This window comes from Felis catus, chromosome A2 (genome assembly GCF_018350175.1).
Source record: "Felis catus isolate Fca126 chromosome A2, F.catus_Fca126_mat1.0, whole genome shotgun sequence".
NCBI lineage: Eukaryota > Metazoa > Chordata > Mammalia > Carnivora > Felidae > Felis > Felis catus.
In genome coordinates, this window is record NC_058369.1 from 78,535,996 (window position 1) to 78,562,886 (window position 26,891).

The 26,891-nt window shown below is 39.4% G+C and overlaps 1 protein-coding gene and 1 pseudogene across 1 annotated transcript in view; both read left to right on the forward strand.

Moving 5' to 3' along the window:
• NAMPT (nicotinamide phosphoribosyltransferase) overlaps window positions 1–26,891 on the forward strand; it is a 214,880-nt gene that overhangs the window by 93,495 nt on the left and 94,494 nt on the right. The gene's annotated exons all lie outside the window — the stretch shown is intronic.
• On the forward strand, window positions 25,310–25,797 carry LOC111557336 (annotated as a pseudogene).

Sequence of the window (26,891 nt, forward strand, 5' to 3'; positions counted from 1 at the left end):
CTCTGGAAGACCCTGACTAATAAGATATTAATATTTCTAAGCCTCAATTTTCTCAGCTGTAAAATGAGGATTGATAGCACCTACTCACAGAGTTGCTACAAAGATTCAATGAATTCTTGCAACTGAGCATTGACACGGTACCTAACACATTAAGGTGCTCAACAGATGTTAAGTATTAGGGGGTATCAATTCCCTTCAGCCAGAGACCACCAGGAACACTTTTATAGTTGAAAAAGTTGGGTTCATTACTCACTGCAGTGAGGGGGAACACAGCATGGTGAACTGAGGGCTGTCTCAGTAAGACTGTGTTAGAAAAGACTTATTCTAAGTTTGAGTTTGTATTAGGTATTTTGAGAGGTTTTAAGGAAGGGGGCTTTGCTCTGGACTGGATGCTGTCGGGAAGCTGGGGTAATTCTGTATTTAGGGATCTATAGTAAGTTGAATTATGGTCCCCCAAGAGGTATGCCCAATTCTTAATCCCCAATACCTGTGAATGTGACCTTATTTGGGAAAAGGGTCCTTGCAAATGTAATTAAACAAGTGCTCTAGAAACAAGATCATCCTGGATTAACTGGATGGGCCTTCAATCCAATGACAAGAATCCTATAAGAAGAGAAGACACAGAAACAAAGAGGAGAGACACAGGGGAGAACAAAATGTGAAGACGGAGGCGACATTCGAATGATACATCTATAAGCTAAGGAACACCAAGATTTACCAGCAGTCACCGGAAGTGAGGGGGTAGGCATGGAACACATTCTCCCTCAGAACCTCCAGAGGGAACCAATCCTGATGGCATCTTGACTTCATACTTTTAGTCTCCAGAGCTGTGAGAGGATAAATGTCTGCTGTTTTGCCATTCAGTTTGTGGTAATTTGTTATGGAAGGCCTAGGAAACATACAATATCTCAATTAAAAAAATAAAAAAAAAAGGGAGGTTAGAGTGGAAGAGAGCCAAAGCATAAGAGACTCTTAAAAACTGAGAACACACTGAGGGTTGATGGGGGGTGGGAGGGAGGGGAGGGTGGGTGATGGGTATTGAGGAGGGCACATTTTGGGATGAGCACTGGGTGTTGTGTGGAAACCAATTTGACAAAAAACTTCATATATTGAAAAAAAAATCTTTAGAGAGCAGAATAGAGCAAGACTGAATTTGTAATTGATAAAGAAGGAGTGGTTACTCCCATTAACTAGGAGAGTGGTATGCTTGGTGTATTGTGATTTGAACAGCGTGCAAGTTGTATCTGTGTTCATGTGTAATCACAAAGTAGACTTGTTTCTGTCATGATCTACCGTGCTCACAGAGTGGCCTTGTCTTCTGTGGATGTTCTGTTTGGGCTCAACAGAACAGCACGGCCCAGCTGTGAATGCCAGGGCAGCTCTAGGATGTCAGAGGCTTCTTTTCCCTCTCTCTCTCTCTCTCTCTCTCTCTCTCTCTTTTTTTTTTCAGGAGCTTCTAAAAGAAGTCAATAATTTTTTAAAAGCCTCCATTATACCCAAATTGCCTTCTGGGACGTGGGGTATGAGAAATGGCCAGTCTTCCATTTTAGCCTTTCTTTGCTGCTTATTGAGAAGTTACTATTATCTGTCAGATTAGAAAATTTATGTTTCCTTCATTCCAAGAACTACATCAGGATTTGGTTCAGAGCACAGAGGCAACACATTTATCCTGTGACAAGTGAATTAAAATATGAGCAGTTCCAAGTGTCAAGAGTGTTTTCATCATTCTGGTTGTTCTCAAAGGAACTGATGGCAGTTTTCGTGCAGACACAAGCCAAGTTGTTGGTGCATCTCCAAGAGGCCCATAGCTTGGGATAACTCTTTGGGGAGAGCTAGCTGGAGCTGGACAGGTTTCTTTGCCATCCAGGGATGTTTTGCAAAGAATTTCCTTTATACAGTAAATGTGCACTCACTCTGGGTCATATCACTAGATGCTACAGTAATTAAAATCTTACTTACCCCATCTTAATCTATCGCTGCCTAAACACACACACACACACACACATATTCTTCAGAGATGCTGTGACACCCTCCTTCTGGCTTTCAGACTTTGGGATACTCTTCATTTTCCTTGTGAACTAATGAAGCCTTACAGAAACACTGCGTAACAGTGGGCTTTTGCTCTTAGCTCCCTTATTTTGAGCTCTTCAAAACTGAGATTAATTCACATGCTCCTAAGGTGGCTTCCTTTACTGTTCTAACCAACACGGATCTCCCCAAAGGCAACTCACAACTCAATACATGTTCCTATAGCCTTACCTATCCAAAAGCATGCAATATCTTTATGTCCCCAGTGCCAAAGATGTTTTTTCCCTTTAATACTCAAGTAATCATTTGTTATTTCTTTTATTTTGAATAATTGTTTTTCTTTTATTTTGAGAGAGAGAGAGAGAGAGAGAAGGAGCATGAGATAGGAGGGGCAGAGAGAGAGTGAGAGAGAGAGAGAGAGAGAGAGAGAGAGAGAGAGAATCCCAAGCAGGCTCTGCGCCATCAGTGCTGAGCCCAATGCGGGGCTTAAATTCATAAACCATGAGATCATGACCTGAGCTGAAACAAAGAGTCAGACACTTAACTGACTGAGCCACCCAAGCACCCCTCATTTGTTATTTCTTATTCTTAATTAATGTATCAGAATGCTATCAGTTGAAACAGAAAAAAAATCAACTAAGAGAGGCTTAAATAAATAAAAATTATTTTTACATATGAGAAGCCCAGAGTTAAGGTAGTTCCAAGGTAGGTTAACTCAGCAGTTCATAATGCAATAAAGAACATGGGTTCTTTCCTCTTACCACTCTGGTCAGTTCGCTGACTTTTCCTTTGGACTGGCTCCCCTCATGGTGGACAAGATGGTGGCTCCAGGTGTCACACTTTCACATAGTAACTGAATGACAGAGACAGCAATGGAGAATATCCCTTGTTTGGATGCCTGTTATAAAGATAGGAGAACTTTTCCCCGCAATCCCACAGCAGACATCTAGCCCTCTTGATAGAATTGTGTCACATGCCTATTCCTAAACCAGATACTGACAAATAGGATGGAATTCAATTCATTGACTTAATCAAAATTTGCTTCCTTGGGTTAAGGAGGTGCCTGAACTCCTAGTGAAGGAGATAGTCACTAGCTACATTTGAAAAACCAAAGAAGTATGGTGAGGGATGGCTCCTAGGTAGGAGACAGACAGAACCTACCTTTCCCAGAGATTTACAAAAGAAAACAGGTCCAGTAGTATCTGCACACATGTCACAAACCCATGTGATGTAGGGCCCCCTTGTGGAGTTATCTGCTTCCAGGTTAACTCAGAAACACACTGATTTCACCTGGAAATTTCTACCAAACCCAACACAAAGGAGGTCATAGAGGAGACAGACAACATTTTTTTTCTTCTAGTGCAAGCTCTAGAAAGGATTTCTGGGAGAAATATAAGCAAGGCATCAAATATATGAGATTATTTGGATTATGTTTCCTTGAGGATTTAACATACAGTGCTGTAGGATTTTAATTTTCTTTCATAAAATGCATTATAGTATGTGTGCTTGTTAGAGTGGTATAGCAGTCTGATTTTCCCCAGGGCTTAAAGTAAATAAAATTTTGGAGGGAATGAAGGAGTTAGGAAAAAACATTTCCTTGATCCATCCACAATCAGGAAGTAGAATTCCAAAAATTGATATTATTGGGTGTAGGGAGCTGAGAGCAGATAACTGTGCCTCTCCAGATGATAAAGGGTTTTTACTAGCTCTGATGATGATCTGGGTCTTCTTTCTCCATGCCAGCCCTCTCGTGGTGATATCAGAAATCACTTGCATCTGGCAGGTAGTTCAAGATGGCAAGTAGGAAAATATTAAACTCACCTCCTCCCACAGACACAACAAATCTACAGCTGCATATGGAATAATTTACATTTAAAAAGTCCTAAAATGTAGATGAACAGCACCTCTACAACAAAGGATTAAAGGGTAGCATCAAGGCAGGTAAGAGAGGCAGAGAAACACTCTCACTAAAACCCCACCACAGATGCAGTGGCCCACAGCCCACCCAGATGTCCCAATAAAGAGAATCTTAAAAGCAGCAAGAGAAAAGCAATTTTTTATGTATAAGGGAAAACTCATTAAGCTACCAGCAGATTTTTTTCAGCAGAAAATTTGTAGGCCAGAAGGGAGTGGCATAACGTATTCAAAGTACTGAAAGGAAAAATCTCCCAACCAAGAACAACCAGCAAGAATCTCATTCAGAATTAAAGGAGTTTTCCAGATAAGCAAAAGTTAAAGGAGTTTGTCACTATTAACTCAGGCATAGAAGAAATGTTAAAGTGACTTCTTTAAGCTGAAAACTAATTAATGACAAGAAAACATATGAAAGTAAAACCCTCACTGAAAAAGGTGGATATATAGCAAACATCGTATATTAATCACTCATAAAGCTAGTATGAAAGTAAAAAGGTAAAAGTAGTAAAAATAACTAACACTACAATAATAAGTTGAGATACATAAAATAAAGATGTAGGGATGCCTGCGTGACTCGGTTGAGCGTCAGACTCTTGATTTTTGCTTAGGTCACGATCCCAGGGGCGTGAGATCAAGCCCTACATTGGGCTCCATGTTGAGCATGGAGCCTGCTGAAGATTCTTTCTCTCCTTCTGCCCCTCTCCCCCACTCTCTAAGATAAATATGTAAAATGTAACATCAGAGACATAAACATGGGGGGAGTAAAAATGTGGTTTTGGAATATGCTCAAATTTAGTTGTTGTCTACTTAAAATAGACTGTTATATACATAGGATGTTATATGGAAACTTCATGGTAACCACAAAGCAAAAACTTATAGCAAATACACAAAAGAAAATGAGAAAAGAATCCAAAGAAACATAGCACTAAGGAAAGTTATCAAACCACAAAGAAAGAAAGAGAAGAAGAAAAGAACAGAAGACAACTACAAAAATAGGCAGAAAACAATTACAAAATGACAATAAGCACATACTGATCAATAATTACTTTGCAAATTTAAATGGACTAAATTCTCCAGTAAAAAGACATAGCGTGGCGGAGTCGACTTTTTAAAAAATGACTTATCTATATGGGGTGCCTAGGTGGCTCAGTCTGTTAAGTGTCTGACTCTTGGTTTCAGGTCATAACCTCACAGTTCACGAGTTCAAGCCCCTCATCAGGCTCCATGCTGACATGCGGAGTTTGCCTGGGATTCTCTCTCTTTCCCTCTCTGTCTGCCCTTCCCATGTGGGCTCTCTCTCTCTCTCTCAAAATAAATAAAAACTAAAAAAAAGACTCATCTATTTGCTGCCTATAGAGACTCACCTCAGAAGCAAGGACACAGAGGCTGAGAGTGAAGAGATAGAAAAAGATAGTGCACATGAATGGAAATGAAAAGAAAACTGTTGTAGCAATACTTATATTAGGTAAAATATATTTTAAAACAAATACAATAATAAAAGGCGAAAAAGGACATTACATAATGATAAATGGGGTCAACCTAGCAAGAAGATATAACATTTATAAGCATATATGCACCCAATATAAGAGCACCAAAATATGTAAAGCAAATATTAATGAATGAGAGAAACTGACAGCAATATAGTAATCATAGAGGACTTTAATACCCCCACTTACATGAATGGAGAGATCATCCAGATATAAAATCATTGAGGAAATAACAACTTTAAATGACATATTAGTCTGGATAAATGTATAGATATATACAGAACATCCCATGCAAAAGCAGAACACACATTTTTCTCAAGTGCATGTGGGACATTCTCTAGGATAGCTCACATGTTAAACGACAAAATAAATCTCCATAAATTCAAGAAGATCCAAATCATGTCAAGAATCTTTTATGACCATGATGGCACGAAATTAGAAATCAATTACAAGAAGAAAACTGGAAAAACCACAAAAATGTGGAAATTAAACAATATGCTACTGAACAACCAATGGGTCATCGAAAAAAAAGGAAGAAATTATAAAATATTAGAGACAAATTAAAACAGAAATACAGCATACAGAAATCTATAGGATGTAGCAAAAGTGGTTCTAAGAGGAAAGCTCATACCAGTACAGACCTACTTCAAGAAACAAGAAAAGTCTCAAAGAAGCTGACTTTACACCTAAAAGAACTAGAAAAAGAAGAACAAATGAAACCCAAAGTTGGTAGAAGGAAGGGAATAATGAAGGTAAGAGTGGAAATAAATAAAATTGAGACTAAAATTACAATAGAAACAGTCAATAAAACTAAGAGCTTGTTTCTTTTAAAAGATAACATTGACAAACCTTTAGCTATACTCACCAATATAAAAAGAATAGAGAGGACTGAAATAATATCAGAAATGAAAGAAGAGAAGTTACAACTGATACCACAGAAATACAACAAATCTTAAGAGACTATGATGAACAATTATACACCAGTGAATTGAACAACCTAGAAGAAATTCCTGGATAAATTCCTAGAAACATACAATATTCTAAGACTGAATTATGAAGAAACAGAACCACCATGATACATCATATTAACAAAATGAAAGATAAAAAATCATATGATTTTCTCAATAGATGCAGAAAAACAATTTACAAACTTCCACAGCCACTCATGATAAAAACTCCCAATAAAGTGGGTATAAAGAGAACATACCTCAAAATTAAAAAGGTTATATATAACAAACCCACAGCTAACATCATAGTCAATGGTGAAAAACTGGCACCTGGTTGGCTCAGTCAGGGGAGTATGCGGCTCTCAATCTCAGGGTCATGAGCTCAAACTGGATGTTACGTGGAGAGATTACTTAAATAAATAAAATAAACTGAATGCTTTTCTTCTAAGATCAGGAATAAGACAAAGATGTTCACTCTTGCCACTTTTATTCAACATAGTATTGAAAGTTTTAGCCGAGACCATCAGACAAGAAAAAGGAAGTAAAAAGCATCCACATTAGAAAGGGAGAAGTAAAACTATCACTATTTGCAGGTGACATGATACCATATGTAGAAAATCCTTAAGATTCCACCAAAAAACTATTAGAACTGGGGTGCCTGGGTGGCTTAGTTGGTAAGCGTCTGACTTCAGCTCAGGTCATGATCTCACGGTTCGTGAGTTCAAGCCTCACTTTGGACTCTGTGCTGACAGTTCAGAGCCTGGAGCCTGCTTCAGATTCTGTGTCTCCCTCTCTCTCTGCTCCTCCCCCACTCACACTCTGTCTCTCTCTCAAAAATAAATAAACATTAAAAAAAAGTTAATAAAAAATAAATAAATAAATAAATAAAAACTATTAGAACTAACGAATTTAGTAAAGTTGCAGTATACAAAATCAGTTGCATTTCTATACATTAAAGATGAACTATTAGAGAAATAAAGAAAAAAATCTACAATTGCATCAAACATAATAAAATACCTAAGAATAAATTTAACCAAGGAGATGAAAGGCCTATACACTGAAAACTGTTAAGACATTAATTAAAGAAATTGAAGATGATACAAATAAATGGAAAGATATATCATGCTCATAGACTGGAAGAATTAATATGTTCAAATGTCCATATTTCCAAAGCAATCTACAGATTCAATAATTTCCCTATCAAGATTCCAATGGCATTTTTCACAGAACTAGAACAAATAATTATAAAATTTGTATAGAACCATAAAAGACCCCAAATAGCCAAAGCAATCTTGAGAAAGAACAATGCTAGAGGTATCATACTCTGATTTTAAGCTGTACCACAAAGCTATAATAGTCCAAACAGTATGGCAATGATATAAAAACAGACACATAGAGCAATGGAACAGAATAGAGAGCCCAGAAATCACCAGCATCTGACTGCAAGATCCTTTTCAATCTTGAATAGGTATAGGTTTCCTCTTATATGAAGACTTACTTTTTCAAGGGTACTAAGTACACCTGGGAGACTGAAGCATCTGCTCTGGGGTTCTTAGCACCCAGGCTGTGGGCACTTACATAAAACACATTACGTGGACACATCCAGATCTTTAGAAACCTTACATTCATACCTTCCTTGCCCTTTGTTCTAGTATCTATTACTACATAACAAACCATCCCAGAATGCAATGGCTTAAAACATCATTTTATCTCACTTGTAGTTGTTTGTGTCAGGAATTCAGGAAGGGCTCAGCAAGGTGCTTAGTCTGTGGTCTACACAGCATCAGCTGAGGCAAGCAGGGATGAAGGATACATCTTTGACATGGCTTCTCCACTTGTGAGTCTAGTACCGTGGCATACTTCCCTCTCTCTGCCCCTCCCCACACAGTACCTCTTTCTCTAGGGCCTCTACACATGGGCTTAGGCTTCCCACAGCATGGTGATCTCAACATGTCCTATTTCTTAAATGGTAGTTGGCTTCCAAGAAACTGGAAGCAGAAGCTGTCAGGCCATTTAAGCACTATGTCCAAAACTGGCACAGCATCACTGATGCTGTATTCTATTGGTCAAAATAGTCATGGATCCCATCCATATGCAAGGAAGTCAAGAGATAGAGTCCAAGTTTGGGCCAGATTTGGGGAGACAACACTGTAGAAGAGCATACAGAAGATGTTGTTACAGCCATCTTTAGAAAGTACAATCTGCCACCTCCATTTAAAAAAAAAAAATTCTGACCTTTCTCTCTTACTTTATAGAGATTCCTTGACATTAAACCACATGTGTTGCACTTTTAAGAGCCCTAAATACACCGTGTACAGTGTTACAAATAGTGGTCCCTCAGTGGGGTGCCTGGGTGGCTCAGTCGGTTGAGCATCTGACTTTGGCTCAGGTTATGATCTGACAGTTCATGGGGTTGAGCCCCACGTCGGGCTCTGTGATGACAGCTCAGAGCCTGGAGCCTGCTTCAGATTCTGTGTCTCCGTCTCTGACCCTTCCCTGCTCTCTCTCTCTCTCTCTCTCTCTCTCTCTCAAAAATAAACTTTAAAAAAAATTAAAATGGTGGTCCTTCAGTAAGTCCCAACCAACTCAAAGGCTTGGAATTCAACTCATTAACTGATGAGTCAAAGACATGTCAGTGGTTGACTCTACACAATGGTTAATTTACACAATATTCTTCAGCCCTTCCCGTCCTTGCTGGTAGTGTATAGCAAAACTACACCATAGAGGCTATCATTCCTTTTAGAAAAAGGTAACTGTCAAGATTTGTGGGAGTCCCTGATGCTTATAAAATTTAGTCAAGGGGAACTATATGAAAAGATCAAGAGGATTGATAAAACAAATGAGGAGGAAGAGAGAAGGGAAGACACAAGGGGGTTTCCAGGGAGGGTGTATCTGATTGGCTGATCCTAGGTCACATGTTCATGGGAAAGTGAGTATCATTGTCAACTGCTTTCTCTCATCAAGAGTCATAAAGTGGGAATTCCCTAAAGCAGAAAGGGAGTTTAAGTGATAGGGAGCCAAATTATGGACAATCATGCCCATTCCACAACCACTCAGTTATTCTATAACGATTTATGGGGGATTCTGTGTGTGCCAGCCCTTTATCAGGCACTGAAAATAAAAGGTGAACAGGAGAGATTGGAATTTATCTTTCTGTTGGAGAATGACCAAAAATAAAGAAAAAAAACAACATATTTTAGATAATGATAAGAGGGATGGAGAAAATAAAATTGAATAATAGGATGGAGGGTTGCTGGGGAATATATGGGGTTTCGCCAGGGGGTGCGGAGGGGTGGTGAGCAGAGATTGCTTTAAATGAGATAACCTGGGAAGGCCCCTCTGAAGAGGTAGCAGTAGCTGGGTGGAAATCTAAGAGATGTGAAGGAGTCAACTCTGTGAAGACCTGGGGAAAGAGCCTTCCCTGTACAGGGAAGGGCACATGCAAAGGCCCTGAGGTGGGAACACATGACAAGCTATGAAGGAAGGAAGAGGAGCCATTTTGCCTAGGGAAAAATGAGCAGCAGAGAAGTCTGAGATGACATTCAAGTAGCAGGCTTTAAATGGTGTCTAGGTCTCCTTAGACACCATTTATAATACATAAGACACTCTACATGGACACATCCAGATACAAGAGATAGGCTTTTACATTTGGGGGTATGGTACCCTTTCTTATGGTAGGGACAGTACTGTGTTAGAAGCAGGGTTAAGAATGGTTTTGTGGAGGGGTGCCTGGGTGGCTCAGTCGGTTGAGCGTCCGACTTCGGCTAAGGTCATGATCTGTCAGTCTGTGAGTTCAAGCCCAGCATCAGGCTCTGTGCTGACAGCTCGGAGCCTGGAACCTGCTTCAAATTCTGTGTCTCCCTCTCTCTCTGACCCTCCCCCACTCATGCTCTGTCTCTCTCTGTGCGTCAAAAATAAATAAAAACATTAAAAAAAAATTTTTTTTTTTTAATGTTTTTGTGGACTCACTGAAGCTTTCAAGCTTCTTGGCCACACTCACTATAAGATATCATACCCAGTATGTACTGGGTAGTGGAATAACATATATATACATGTGAGAGTTAATTTTTTGTGTCAGTTTAGCTAGTTGCAGTATCCAAATACTTGGGGAAACATCAAGTATTGTTGCTGTGAAGGTATCCTTTAGATGAGATTAACATTTAAATCAGTACGTTTTGAGTAAAGCAGATTCTCCTCCATAATGTAGGGGGGGGAGGGGCTCATCCAATCAGTTGAAGGATTTAAGAGAAGACAAACTGAGGTGCCCAATGGAAGAGGGAATTCAGCTTCCAGACTCTCAATCTCATTCTCTCCTTCTCTCCCTCTCTCCTCTATTTCTCTGGAGAACCCCAATGAATACAACATACATCTTATATTCACAAAACAGTACTTACTTTTTTACATACAATCTAGTTTTCTCTATTGTTGTCCATTATAGAATATAAATGCCACTACAAACCTTCATGCCTGTGAGGTTTTCCCCTCCTTTCCCTCTGAGTTACCAGCACCTTCATACTGTCTCAGTTCTTGGAGTGGTAATGAGTCATAAAATGGGAACATGACTGGGGCGCCTGGGTGGCGCAGTCGGTTAAGCGTCCGACTTCAGCCAGGTCACGATCTCGCGGTCCGTGAGTTCGAGCCCCGCGTCAGGCTCTGGGCTGATGGCTCGGAGCCTGGAGCCTGTTTCCGATTCTGTGTCTCCCTCTCTCTCTGCCCCTCCCCCGTTCATGCTCTGTCTCTCTCTGTCCCAAAAATAAATAAAAAACATTGAAAAAAAATTAAAAAAAAAAAAAAATGGGAACATGACTTAGAACTTTCTTAACTCAACTTTTGTCATCTTACAAACAAGGACACTGAGGAATAGAGATGAAGTGATTTACCTTTGATTCCTTGTATCCTAAGAAGTTGTCATTTGATAACAGCCATGCAAAGGCTGTAATATCAAGTCATGTCCTCTCCTTAGGTATGTGCTTTTTAAAAAATATTTATTTATTTATTTTTAGGGGAGGGATGGGAGAGAGAGAGAGAGAGAGAGAGAGAGAGAGAGAGAGAGAGAATCTCAAGCAGGCTCTGCACTGTTAGCACAGAGCCCAACATGGGACTCGATCTCACAAACTGTGAGATCATGACCTGAAATCAAGAGTCTGACACTTAAGTGACTGAGCCACCCAGGTGCCCCAGGTATGTGCCTTTTGGAAAGATGATTGCCAGAGAAGAACTGCTTAAGCCAAAGCAAGCCTGCCTAAGGGTAGATTTCAGGCACAGCTGCATCTGGTGAGGGAGCCAGGTAGGGAAAAGAGCTGGGACAGCATTTTCCCAGTCCTCTTAGATTGCACTAAACTGCCTGCCTGGTATACAATCACTTCTCTTCATAATAGTTGATACACTGGTTAGTCATTACCAATTTTTGTTTCTTCTTGATGCTTGTGCCTGGTGCAAAAGCAGTTGTGTCTTTTGTTTTCTTGCATTGTCAGTAAGCCAAAGCCAGAGTGAATCTCCAGAGGATGAGTCCTTTAGTGTGAAAAGATAGTGTCCCAAAGTCAGGCAAGAGGCTGATGGGTGAAGGGTGCCGCAAATCCTACCCTTCACTCTTAATGCAAAGCTCTTACACCTGCTGAGAATAAGCATCTGGTGTAAGTCACCCAGCCTTTAGTTTCCTGCCTGTCAGGTTTTGCCCACAGGGACCCTTACAAACATCATAAGGAGATGTTGCAGTGGGCACAGATCAGTGAATAAGATGGCAAGTCATGGGTAGAATGATATTCTGAAGACCTGCCCAGAAATCTGATCCACAAGTCTTTTTCACTCTTGAAGCCAACTTGGCACCTCAATGAAATGTGGGAAGTGAACAGCTTTCATAAAAAAATTTTTTTATTGTTTTCAGTTTTGGCTCTCTAGATTTAATTTGGTTTATCTTTTGTAAATAGCAGAAATGTTGGGGAAGCATTTCTTTCTTTGAAGCCTCTTGAATTAGAGTTATTTCTGTGTATTTCTTTCTCATCTTCCATACCGAACTCTAAGTTCTAAAAGGCACCATGTTCCAGGACACCTGGGTGGCTCAGTTGGTTCAGCCTCTGACTTCAGCTCAGGTTATGATCTCGAGGTTCATGGGTTCAAGCCCCGCGCCGGACTCTGTGCTGACAGCTCAGAGCCTGGAGCCTGCTTTGGATTCTGTGTCTCCCTCTCTCTCTGCCCCTCCCCCACTCATGCTCTGTCTCTCTCTGTGTGTCAAAAATAAATAAAACATTTTTTAAATTAAAAAAAAAGCGTACACTTAACTTGATGAGCACTGAGTAATGTATAGAATTGTTGAATCACTATATCGTACACCTGAAACTGCATTGTACATTAATTATACTGGAATTTTAAAAAAAGGAACATTCATGATTCATAGGAAGGGGTCAAAATATCAACATTAACGGGAGTTTAGAAGAAGCTGATTCCAACCCTCATAGAGAACTTTGAGGGGTTTGAGACTTCAGTGGAAGAAGTAACTGCAGACGGAGTGGAAATAGCACAAGAACTAGGATGGAAAGTGGAGCCTGAAGATAGGACTGAATGGCTGCGATCTCATGATAGAAACTTAACGGATGAGGAGTTGCTTCCGATAGATGAGCAAAGACAGTGGTTTCTTGAGATGGAATCTACTCCTAGAGAAAATGATGAGAAAATTGTTGAAATGACCACAAAAGAGTTATAGTACATAAACTTAGTGGATAAGGCAGCACCAGGGTTTGAGAGGACTGACTCGAATTTTGAAAGAAATTCTACTGTGGATAAAATGCTACCAAACAGCATCGTGTGCTACAGAGAAATCGTTCATGAAAAGAAGAGTCAATTGATGTGGCAAACTTCATTGCTGTCTTATATTAAGACACTGCCACAGCCACCCCACCTTCAGTAAATGCCACCCTGCTCAGTCAGCAGCCATCAACATTGAGCAAGACCCTCCACCAGCAGAAAGATTGCAATTCAATGAACGCTCAGATGATGGTTAGCATTTTTTAGCAATAAAGTATTTTTAAACTAAGGTATGTACATTGGCTTTTTAGACATCATGCTGTTGCAAAGTTAATAGACTAACAGTATAGTATAAATGTAAATTTTATATGCAATGAGGAAAACCAAAAAAAAAATCATTTGAGTCACTTTATTGCAGCGTTCTCTTTATTGCAGTTGTCTGGAACAAAACCTGCAATATGTGCGAGGTATGCCTGTGTAGATTCTGTCCTCCAGGAATGTATCCGTTGATAGGTTTGGGCTGGAAGGAGGTAGGGGCTGGTTGGTGGATGAGTTGGCTCTTTCTGCACAGATGAAAAAGACTGTGCATTTGCAGGAATGACTCTGAAGGGGAGCAGACTTCCACCCAGCTTCTCTCAAACACGGCCTTCAGGACAAGCACTGGGGGGCACTGAGTGTTGCTCTCAACAGCATTTGCCCAAGAGCTGCTCACAAATTGTAGGTACTTCCATGCTGATCTGTTCTGGTTGGCTGCACTTAAGCAAAAATGGTGGGGGGGAACCCTCAAATTTTTGACCCTTAAAGGAAGTGTGATTCCACCCCTTCTAATACCTACCTTTTGGCAAATAATTCCACCAAATTTCTAGTGAAAGTTTGGGTCTGTTCTGATTTACCTTAACCAGAAGGCACCCTCACTCTGGACAGTTTCCTTTCTTTAGGAAAAGACAGGGGGGAAAAGTTGGTGCTTTGTGGTAGCAAGCATGCCTCTTACTAGCCAAAGTAACCTCTCTGAACCCAAGTTTCCTCATCTCTATGATGGGGCAATAATACGTACCTTGCAGGTTTATTATGAGAATTAGAGATAATGCATGCAACGTGCCAAGGACAATACCTGATAAGTAGTAGCAATCCTCATTATTAAGGTAGAAATATCCTACCTTTTAAGAAGACTCCTGCCACTAAAATGCAGGAACAAATTCCTTTAAATGGAGTATTTGTCCTCCTGATATTTGTCTCCCTTTTTTAATGCAATATCAAAAATAACATTATCCTGATGAATTAATTTCCCTAACATATAAACACCCCAAATTTTAGATCAGACACCAGAAGTGGGGATGCACCCAGTCTCAAAGCCAATTTTGTCCGAGTAAGAGAACTCAGAAAAGTAGAGAGGTCATATATTTCATAGAACTGATGAGGTCTTTCCAGACAGATCTCGTGGTTACAATATGAATGTTCTGTGATTACCCCAGCAGTTCAGAGTAAAAAGTGAATGGAATGATTGTGACAAAGCTTTGGTAAATTTTTAGTTTGGTTTTGCATTAGTCTGGCAGAGAAGGATATTTTTTTTCCAGCATGAAAGCTGATCTTTATCTTTCTTGGCCCTGGGTTCTGCCATTCTTTAAAAAATTTAGACCTGCTCTGTTCTGCAAGCCGTTCAATGTAGGTGAGAGTGCTACATGCAGCTTCTCCTGGGTGAGCGTCAGGAAACCTCAGGGTTGTTCGAACTTTAATGGCCTGATATAGAATTGAAGACCCTTCATATAACTCCTGGAGATTGGGTTTTGAAGGTTCCATTGGATTCAGATCCATCTTGACCCTGAATTCCCCCCAGTGGTGCCCAGACGGAGTTGAAAACATCAGGGGTCGCTAAGCATTCACCTCCCATTTACATTCAACCTCACATGTTCCAGAGTTGCTCTAAAGCCAGAGTAAACCTGGCCTCTCAGTGCCTTCACCTACTCATTGCCCTCAGCCCTAAACCCTAAGCTTGAATCAAACCCAACTGTGCAAATATCTTGGTACCTTTTTCTGGGCAATAGAGGAACTGGCAAGGAGCCAATCCCTGGGTGAAATGCCAGAGCTCTTATTATATAAGAAACCTGTTTGACTTGCTCATGTCAGAGTGGAGGCTTCATAATGCTGTGTCATTCCACTGGTATAAGTAACCTGTGATTTAGTAGCTTTTCAAAGTGAAATCTGAATATGCAGAAGATGTGGTCTTAGATCTGCAAACGTTTTTTGTTTTGTTTTGTTGTTTTAATTTCTGATCAACATGCTTTGGAACACTGTCTTTAAGTGGCTGCTGTCTCACCTGTATGAGTGGCTACAAGTGGCTGTCCTCAGGCTGGTTTACAGTTCTCTGTGGTGGACAGTGTAACCAGTATAAACAGTAGACCTTAACTGCTCTACACCGCTCTGGTTTTTGTTTGTTTTTGTTTTTGTTTTTGTTTTTGTTTTTGTTTTTGTTTTTGTTTTTGTTTTTCAGATCAACCTTGTCATAGTGTTATAAAGAACCCCCCCAACTCTTTGGATTATTGGACTGAGTACTGAATTGATAATAGCTGACAATAGTAACCAACACTTATGGAGAACTTAACCTTGTGTCAGGCACAGTCCTAAGTGCTTTACGAGTATATGCTCGTTCAACCTGGCAACCACTCTTTGAGACAGATGTTATTACTACCCTGATTTTAAAATGAGGAAACTGAAGCATGGAATAGTTAACCCATATCTCCAAACTCATGCGGCCGGAAAATGGTCAGCTAGGAGTTGAAGCAAAGAGTCTCTCAACTGCTACACCATACTGCCTGTCCTAGAGTTAGGGACCTAGGATCCAGCCCCACTTCTGGGTATTTTTGTAAGATCAACAACCTAGCCAATCACCTCGCCATCCTCGCTAGAAACCTGAGGGCTGCCCTAAATTCCATTCTCTCCTTCTCTCTCTCTCTCTCTCTCTCTCTCTCTCTCCCCCTTCACATCCAGTAAATTACTATGCTCCATCATCCCAGGTTCAAAAAGGCATGCCTCATCAGTTCCTATATAGTCTCACATCATTATAATCCATCATCCGAGCTGCTTTCTGATATTCATATGGGTCATCTAACTTCCTGTCTAGCTATTGAGGAAATCTGTGATTTGAGGGCTGTATCTGAACTTCCTTCTGTCTTCAGGAAACTGACATTGTGTGAGTCCTGGTGAGGATCCATTTACTTGTCCTCTTGGCCCCCTGGAAGCTACAGCTTGGGTACTATACACCTGGGTTTGACCAGTTAGATCCTCCTGCCTGAGCCTGAAGGATACAAAGAAGCAGGAAAGGTTTAGGATTTGTACCTGCAGTGGCGATGGCAACCAGGACCCGGTACAGTGTAAATGTAACTTTTATATGCAGGGATAGTGGTGGTGGTGGAAACTGTGTTTGCATTATGAACAGATTCTGCTTATCTAAGCTGCCTCCCCAGCACCCCTACTTATTTCCTAAACCCAGTTCTCTGGAATTCTCATGAACTCTAGCGGCTACCAAATATCCAATTAGTATAGCCTTTTTCTTCACAAATTAACCAGAGCTTGATTCTGGTTTTTTGCAACCAAGAACTTTGATGAAAAAAATTTGGTTCCAGGAGTAGGTTGCAATAAACAAACAAGTCGAATCTGACACCGGTCAACTGTCTTCGTTGTTGAAGACAACTAATCAGAAATGGGTAACTGGCAGCCTATGGCACGCAGGAGAGGAGTTGCCGATAGCAACGGAATTACTATCCGTGGTCAGCAGACATCACGTATCCACCGAAAGCCACGGCTTGAGGAAACTGAATCGCTGCCACCATAAAATAGTTTGAAGGATGTGAGAAATTTAAGGATGACAGAATTCTTTCTTATTTAAAGACTGAAACGAGGGGCTTTCTATGACTATGCAGAAAGAAGTTCCTTGCAACTGTAGAACAGAGGGAGCCGAAAAATGAAAGCATAACTTAATCCTGCAGATTGCCAAATAATCTTGCCAGTTGAATTCATACACAGCCCTGCCAGATCTTTTGTGTGAAATTTAGGGCACTGAGTCTCATTTCTGTATCTGCAACACTTAGCAAAGAGCCTGGCCCTCACCCAATAAACCCTTGTAAAATGAATGAATAAATCATCAAATTAAAAGTAAAAGAACTCTGTTAACATTCTTCTTTCTTTTAAATTAGCAAAGCAGTGATAAGGCAATGACTGTTACGATCGCACACTTCATATTTTGCCTTCAGTGGCATTAAAAATTAGTGACTCCTCTAATCCCATCACAGTTATCTCAAGACAGAAAACAAAATTAGGAGACGTAAATTTTACTGTAGCCTGAAAGCAGAGCTCCGTCCTGCTGCAATCGTCTCCTCTTTGGGAATTGTAAGCGTTCAAAAATGTATCTTGGAATAATTTGGTATAGACTTTTAAGAAATGAAGAGTAGAGGTTGCAGCCTTTCCAAAGACAATGAGGTCTTCCTGGGGTGACATCAGGGATTGCTCAGTAATCTTCCAGATAGAGTGGCAGTGGAGTCACGAACCCTTCAGAGCGCATGCCCTCTGGGATCCAAATGGGCAAAGTAGCGGAAGAAGATAAACCAAAGAGCAAATCGTCTCTTTCTTTTTGCTGATGGAAAGATGAGTCCAATCTCTTCAGTGGACCCTCAGTTTCTGGTTCCCAACAGGTGATGAAAGTTTATGTGGCACCTTTTGTGACTTAAGTATCTGGACAGGCATAGCATGGACACTTGCTCTTATTCTGTGAATACTGGTGAGGATCTTGGACTTCCTGCCCCTCCCAGGTTGCTGTCGTGTGATCCAAACCCCTCACGCTGTCAAAGTCCCTGTCCTGTCTTGATCTGCTAGTCTCGCTATCTTATTTAGAACACACTAGGTGCCTTCTGTGCCAAGCCTGGACTTGAATCCCAGACTGCCCATTTCTGGCTGTGTGACCATGGGCAAATTACTTAACTTTTCTGTTCTTCTCATTCAACATCTATAAAATTGGCTTAAAAAGCGAGAATTAAGTATGACCATTTATGAAAAGTGTGTAGCATAGGGTCTGATTCATGGTCGGACCTCACTATGATTATGATTATGATTATGATTATGATTATGATGGGTCTACATGCCCCATGACCAGCTTCTCCTTGATGGTTTGACTAATTTCCAACTTTTTTTCCCCATGACTTCTCAGACCCATACATGTAGGAAAGTTGTGTGATTCTAAAGCTTCTCAATAGTATGTGTGCTGTCCTGCTGGTAGATAGCAGAAACCTCCTACAATTCAGCCCCCTGGCCCAGGCTTTTTCCAGGAAATCGCGCCTATTGTTTCAGAAAGATAGGAAAGCAGTCAAGTCTGCTCTCTTTGTAACAGGTCAACTCTCACGTGAACTGACTGAGCTCTGCTTTTCCTTAGTGCTTAGTCCACTAATTCTTCCCAAAGATAGCTTCTCCTTTCAGCATCTCTCCTAAGGACAGTGAATCCTGTGAACACTTCTGTTTCCTTCTTAGCTGCGGCTGCTAAAAAGAACAAGACCCTTGCTGGCAAAGAGTCAGAACCTGGGACTGGCTGCTTTTGCCTGAAGATCCTACCTTTACCTGGTTTCTAATCGAATCAGCGATGCCACTTTAAAATTTATCTCAAAGGGGCGCCTGGGTGGCGCAGTTGGTTAAGCGTCCGACTTCAGCCAGGTCACGATCTCGCTGTCCGTGAGTTCGAGCCCCGCGTCGGGCTCTGGGCTGATGGCTCAGAGCCTGGAGCCTGTTTCCGATTCTGTGTCTCCCTCTCTCTCTGCCCCTCCCCCGTTCATGCTCTGTCTCTCTCTGTCCCAAAAATAAATAAACGTTGAAAAAAAAATTTAAAAAAATAAAAAATAAAATTTATCTTAAAGAGGGGCACCTGGGTGGCTCAGTCAGTTGAGTGTCCGACTTCGGCTCAGATCATGATCTCGCGGTCTGTGAGTTCGAGCTCCATGTCAGGCTCTGTGCTGACAGCTCAGAGCCTGGAGCCTGCTTCTGATTCTGTGTCTCCCTCTCTCTCTGCCCCTCCTCCACTCATGCTCTGTCTCTCTCTGTCTCAGAAATAAACAAACATTAAAAAAAATTTTTAATTTGTCTTACAGAAAACATGCCTAAAAATATTTTTGTAAGTGTATGTTTCATTAGAACACAGTTAATGGTAGCAAAAAATAAGAAACTATCGATGGGGATAGTTTAAATAAGTTACACACTATTTAGGCAATGAATTAGTAGCTAGCCATTAAAATAATGCATTTGGTCCAAATGGGCTGACATGGAGGGATATCTAAAACACGTGAAAATTGTTTAAAAGTTACATGATTCCTTTTTAAAATTATTATTATAGTCATGATTGGGCATGGAGGAAAGCCTAAGATACACTCCAAGCCAGCAACAGTGATTTCTCAAGATAACAGACTTAAAAAGGGAGAAGGGAACATTTCACTTTTTACTTTATATAATTCTGTGACATCCGAATTTTTACAGTAAGTATTACTTTTGCAATAATTCCCCCTAAAATCTTAAGACTCCACAACCTTTCTTTCACCTTTTACTTTATGTGATTTTATTATATCTGAGTTCTTATAATAAATGGGTATTGCTTTTGGAATAATTTTCAATAGTCTTCAGACCTCCCAATTATATTTCAACAAAATGTCTGTTCCTCACTTCCAACAGCCCTTCCTCCAGACAGGAGGTTAGCTTTCTTACAAACAAGAGGATTTATCTTGTGAGGAACGTGTGGAGCCAAGAGAAGACAAATTTTGGGTGAATGGCTACAAATCCTCATCCTATTAGTGGACAACCACTATTCATTTATCCAGAACTATTTATTGAGTATTTACTAATTCTAGGCACTTCTCTAGGAACTGGGAATATATGCTCAAGATTGGCAATGTCATGCCTCAGTAGACCATTCTTTCTAGTGAAAGTCTCCCTAATTAAAGAAAATTGTTTCTCTTCTCTGCTCTTCTTGAGTACCCTGGGCAGATTTTGAAACAGGTCTTTTGCAATTAGCCTTCTGAAGCCAAGCAGATGTCAGAAATATTGTTGGCCATAAATATTGTGTCAATAATTTTCAGTGCCAGAGGTAATGAAAATATTTTTCATTGTACCCAATAGAGAGACATAGAAACATGGAAATCTCCCAATCATAAAATATTCTAAAATCACAGCATTTGAAAGAATTTTAATGATATTTCTATCGAGAGTCCATGTTGCTATTTATACGGTCCTTCTTTCCTCCCTTTCTCCTTTCCTCCCTCCATTTCTTCCTTCCCTCAGCAAATGGCCAGTGACCATCTGCTGTCTTCAAGACATCTAGCCTCAGGGCGCCTGCATGACTCAGTCGGTTGAGCGTCAGACTTTGGCTCAGGTCATAATCGTAGTCTGAATCCTCATCCCATTTGACCATATGAAGTGCCAGTGTTGAGCGGGTCCCCATCCCAAACCTATGTTCCTCTGGCAACCTCCAGGGAAAGCACACATATCCCCATATTCCACTCCAACTGCAGTTATAGCCTCCACTCACAACATGATGCTCTCTTCTCTCCAGCTCACTTTTGCTACCTCATTTACAGGATCTAGAACTTCCAGTACAGTGTTGAATAGCAACGATAAAAATGGGTATCATTCCCTGATTCCTGATCTTAGGGGGAAAGCGTTAAGTCTTTCATCGTTAAGTGCAATGTTAGCTGTGTGTTTTCCATAGATGCTTTTTAGCAAGTTGGGGGAGTCCTCTTATAATACCTACTTTGTTGAGAGTCTTATCAGGAATGGATGTTTAATTTTGCCAAATGTTTGTTCTCCATCTATTCTGATGATCATGGTTTTTCCTTTTCAGTCTGTTAGTATAGTTAGTTACATTAATTTTGTAAAAAATTAAACCAGTGTTACATTTCTAGGATAAACTCTGCTGTTCCTAATGTATTATCCCGTTAATATATTATTGGATTTATAAATTTTAGTTTAGAATTGTTGCATCTGTTTTCATGGGAGATATTGGTCTGTAGTTTTCTTTACTTGTAATACATTTTTCTGAGTTTATTATGAGAGTCATGCTGACCTTATAGAATGAGTTGGGAATTATTCCCACCTCTTCACTTTTGTGGAAGATCTTGTATACAACTGATATTATTTCTTCATTAAATATTTAGTATAATTCACCAGGAAAGCCATCTGGCCCTGGAATTTTTTTTCTTGGAATGCTTTAACCAGAATTAAATTTCTTCAAAATCTATAGGGATATTTAAGTTTTTAATTTTTTCTTAAGTGGACTCTTGAGTTACTTCCATTTCTTGGCTATTGTAAATGATGCTGCAATAAGCGTAGGACTGCATATATATTTTTAAATTAGTGTTTTCATTTTCTTCAAGTAAAAACTCAGAAATCAAATTACCAGATCATATGGTATTTCTACTTCTAATATTTTTAGGACTCCATACTATTTTCCACAGTGCTTATACCAATTTACGTTCCCACCAACAGTGTACAAGCCTCCCCTTTTTCTCTACATTCCTGCCAACACTCATTTCTTTCTTTTTGATAACAGCTATTCTGAATGGTGTGGGGTGATCTCATTAGAGTTTGATTTGCATTTCCCTGATGATTAGTGGTGTTGAACATCTTTTCTTGTGTCTCTTGGCCATCTGTACATCTTCTTTGGAAAAATGTCTATTCAGGTCCTCTGTCCATTTTTAAATCAGATTATTTTTTCAGTGTTGAGTTACATGAGTTCTTTATATATTTTGGAAATTACCCCCTTATCAGATGAGTCATTTGCAAATATCTTCTCTCATTCACCTAGGATGCCTTTTCATTTTATTGATGATTTCTTTCTCTCTCCAAAAGCTTTTCATTTTGATGTAGTCTCATTGTTTATTTTTGTTTTTGTTGCCCTTTCCTGAAGAGACACATCCATACACATGCACATGAGATATATAAGACACATCTTACATATAAGACTGATGTCCAAGAGTTTATTGCTTATGTTTTCTTTTAGGAATCTTATAGTTTCAAGTCTTACATTTAGGTATGTAATCCATTTTTTATTTTATTTTTGTACATAGACTAAGAAAGTGGTCAAGTTTCATTCTTTTGCATGTAGCTGTATAGTTTTCCGGCACCATTTATTGAAGAGACTCTTTTCCCTATTGTATATTCTTGGCTCCTTTGTCATGGATTAATTACCATAGAAGGGTAAGTTTACTTTGGGATTCTCTGTCCTATTCATCTATGGCTCTACTTTTCTGCTAGTACTGTACTGTTTTGATTATTACAGCTTTGTAGGATAGCTTTGTGATACTTCCTAGCTGTGTTCTTCTTTCTCATAGTTTCTTTGGATCTTTGGGGTCTTTCAGGATTCACTACACATTTGAGGATTTTTTTGTTATAGCTCTGTAAATACTTTGGTATTTTGATAGAGATTGCTTTGAACCTGTATATTCCTTGTGTAGTATGGACATTTTAACAATATTAATTTTTCCAATCATGAGCATGATGTACCTTTTCATTTATTTGTGTTGTGTTCAGTTTCTTTCATCACTATCGTTTAGTTATCAGAATACAGGTCTTTCACCTCCTTGATTAAATTTACTCCTAGGTATTTTATACTTTGTGATGCAATTGTAAATGTGATTGTTTTCTTTATTTCTCTTTCTGCTGCTTCCTAATTAGAGTATAGAAATGTAAGATATTTCTGGGGTGCCTGGATGGCTCAGTCGGTTGAGTGTACGACTTGGGTTCAAGTCATGATCTCACGGTCTGTGAGTTTGAGCCCCACGTCGGGCCCTGCACTGACAGCTCAGAGCCTGAAGCCTGCTTCAGATTCTGTGTCTCTCTTTCTCTCTGCCCCTCTCCCACTCATGCTCTGTCTCTCTCTGTCTCAGAAATAAATAAACATTTAAAAAAATTTTTTAAATGTAAGATATTTCTGTATGTTAATTTTGTATTCTGAAACATTACTGAATTCATTTATTCTAAGAGTTTTTTGGTGGAGTCTTTAGGGTTTTCTACATAATAGCATCTTATCATCTGCAATTAAAGACAGTTTTACCTCTTCCTTACCAATTTGGAAGCCTTTTATCTCTCTTTTTCGTCTGATTGCTGTGGCAAAAACTCCTAAAACAATGTTGAATGTAAGTGGCAAGAGTGGATATCCTTGTCTTGCTCCTGATCTTAGGGGAAAAGCTTTCAGCTTTTCACCATTGAGTATGATGGGTTTGTCATATATGGCCTTTATCATGTTGAGGTATGTTCCCTTTAAACCCACTTCGGTGAGAGTTTTTTATCATGAATGGATGCTGCATTTTGAAAAATTCTTTTTCTGCATTTATTGAGATGTTCATATGGTTTTTATCCTTCATTATGTTAATGTGATTAATTTTCAGCTATAAAACCATCCTTGCATCTCTGGAATAAATACCACTTAATCGTGGTGAATTGTAAAACACAATCTGTTTCAATGTATGTTGAATTTAGTTTGTCAACATTTTTAAGAATTTTTGCATCTCTTGGGGCTCCTGGGTGACTCAGTAGGTTAAGCACCCGACTTCAGCTCAGGTCATGATCTCACAGTCTGTGAGTTCAAGCCCCACGTCAAGTTCTGGGCTGACAGCTCAGAGCCTGGAGCCTGTTTCAGATTCTGTGTCTCCCTCTCTCTCTGCCCCTCCCGCACTCATGCTCTGTCTCTCTCTGTCTCAAAAATAAATAAACATTTAAAAAAAATTTTGCATCTCTTTAAATCAGGGATATGGTCTGTAATTGTCTTTCTTTTATAATATATTTGCCTGGTTTTGGTATTAAGGCAATGCTGGCCTTGTAAAATGAATTTGGAAGTATTCCTTTCTCTTCAATTTCTTAGAATGATTTGAGAAAATAGATATTAATTCTTATTTAAATATTTGTTAGAATTCACGTGTGAATCTATTTGGTCATGGACTTTTGTTTGTTGGAAGTTTTTTTTTATTAATAATTCAATTCTATTACTATTAATTTGTCTGTTTAGATTTTCCATTTCTTCATGACTCAGTCTTGAGAGATTGTATGTTTCTAGGATTTTTATCAATTTCTTCTAGGTTGTCCAATTTGTTGGCATATAATTTTTTCTTGTCATCTTTTTTTTTTTCTCAACGTTTTTTTTTTATTTTATTTTTGGGACAGAGAGAGACAGAGCATGAACGGGGGAGGGGCAGAGAGAGAGGGAGACACAGAATCGGAAACAGGCTCCAGGCTCTGAGCCATCAGCCCAGAGCCTGACGCGGGGCTCGAACTCACGGACCGCGAGATCGTGACCTGGCTGAAGTCGGACGCTTAACCGACTGCGCCACCCAGGCGCCCCAACATTCTCATTTGTCTTAAGATATATTTTGATTTCATCTTTGATTTCTTCATTGGCCCATTAGTTGTCTAGTAACATGTTGTTTAGCCTGCACGTTTATGGGTTTTTTCCAACTTTTTTCTTTTAATTTATTTTTAGTTTCATACACTTGTGTTTGAAAAAGATGCTTGATAAGATTTGTCTTTTTAAATTTATTGGCACTTGTTTTGTAGCCTATGTGACCTATCCTGGAGAATGTTTCATGTCCATTTGAAAAGAATGTGTATTCTGCTGTTCTCGGATGGAATGTTCTGTATATATCTTTTATGTCCATCTGGTCTAATGTGTTGCTCACAGCCACTGTTTCTTTATTGTCTGTTTGGATGATCTATCCATTGATGTAAGTCAGGTGTCCCCTACTATTACTGTTTTACTGTCAATTTCTCCCTTCATGTCTGCTAATATGTATTCAGGCACTCACATGTTGGGTGCATAGATATTTTAACAATTGTTATATCCTCTTGATGGATTGATCCCTTTGTCATTATGCAATGCCCTTTCTTGTCTCTTGTTACAGTCTTTGTTTTAAAGTCAGTTTTGTCTGGTATAAGTATTGCCATCTATACCAGGTTTTTGTGGTTTGGGCAGGGGGTGCGGTGAGGGGGGGCTTCCATTAGCATGGAATATCTAAGCTATCCTTTCACCTTCAGTCTGTAAATGTCCTGAGGTCTGAAGTGAGTCTCTTGTAGACAGAATATAGATAGGCCTTCATTTTTATCCATTTAAAATCACCCATATCTTTATGGAGCCTCTAGTTCATTAACATTTAAAGTAAGTATTACCTTTTCATAATGATGGCACCAAAGGCACCAAAGAAGGAAGACTCTGTCCCTCCCAAAGCCAAAGCCAAAGCAAAGGTTTTAAAGGCCAAGAAAGCAGTGCTGAAAGGCATCCACAGTCACACAAAAAGAGAAGATCCGCATGACACCTACATTACAACAGCCTAAGCCACTATGTCTCTGAAGGCAGCTCAAATGTCCTTGAAACCCCCAGGAGAAACAAGCTTCACCACTATGCCATCAGCATGTTCCTCCTGCTTACCAGGTCAGCCATGAAGAAGATAGAAGACAACAACACACTTGTATTCATTGTGGATGTCAAGGCCAACAAGCACTAGATCAAACAGTCTGTGAAGAACCTCTATGACATTAATGTAGCCAAGGTGAACACCCTGATCAGACCCAATAGAGAGAAGAAGGCATGTGTTTGCTTGGCTCCTGACCATGATGTTTTGGATGTTGCCAACAAAATTGGGGTCACTAAACTGAGTCTAACTGGCTAGATCTAAATATAAATATTTTTACCATAAAAAATAATTATTATTAATAGATATGTATTTATTGACATTTTGTTCATTGTTTTGTTGGGGTTTTTTTGTTTTTGTTTGTTTGTTTTTTTAGTTCTTCTCTGTTCCTTCCTTCTCTTGCTCTCTTCTTTTGTGATTTTGTGACTCTCTATAGTGTTATGCTTGGCTCTCTTTCTTTTTATTTTTTGTGTATCTATTATAGGTTTTCCATGAGGCTCATGTATAACATCCTATGTATCTAAAAGCCTATTTTAAGTTAGTGGTTGCTTAGTTTTGAACACATTCTGTAAGCTCTACATTTTTACTCCCCTCCACATTTTATACATATGATGTTATATTTTACATCTTTTTACTGTGTATCCCTTAACAAATTATTGTAGATATAACTGATTTTACTATTCTTGTCTTTAATCTTCACGCTAACTTCACAAGTGATTGATCCACTACCTTTACTATACATTTGCTTTTAACTGGTGAAATTTTTCCTTTTTATAATTTTCTTACTCTTAGCTATGGTCTTTTCTGCTTAACGAAGTTCCTTTAATATTTCTTGGAAGCCTGTTTAGCGGTGATGAACGGATTTAACTTTTGTTTGTCTGGGAAACTCTTTATCTTTTCTTCTATTCTGAATAATAGCCCTATTGGGTAAAATATTCTTGGTTGTAGCTTTTTCCTTTCAGCACTCTGCATATACCATGCCCCTCCTTCTGACCTGCATGTTTTCTCCTGAAGAATCAGCTGATAGCCTTATGGAGTTTCCCTTGTAAATAAATAGTTCTTTTCTCTTGCTAGTTTTAAGATTCTCTCTTTATCTTTAATCTTTGCCATTTTAATTATTATGTGTCTTGTGTGGACCTCTTTGAGTTCATCTTGTTTGGGGTTCTCTGTGCATTCTGAACCTGGAAATCTGTTTCCTTCTCCAAATTAGGGAAGTTTTCAGCTATTATTTCTTCAAATGAGTTTTCTGCCCATTTCTCTTTTCCTTCTGGACTCCTATAATGCATGTGAAACTTAAGTCCCAAATCAGTTGTATTAATCAAGAGATAAATTGTCTTTGGTGAACCTGATCT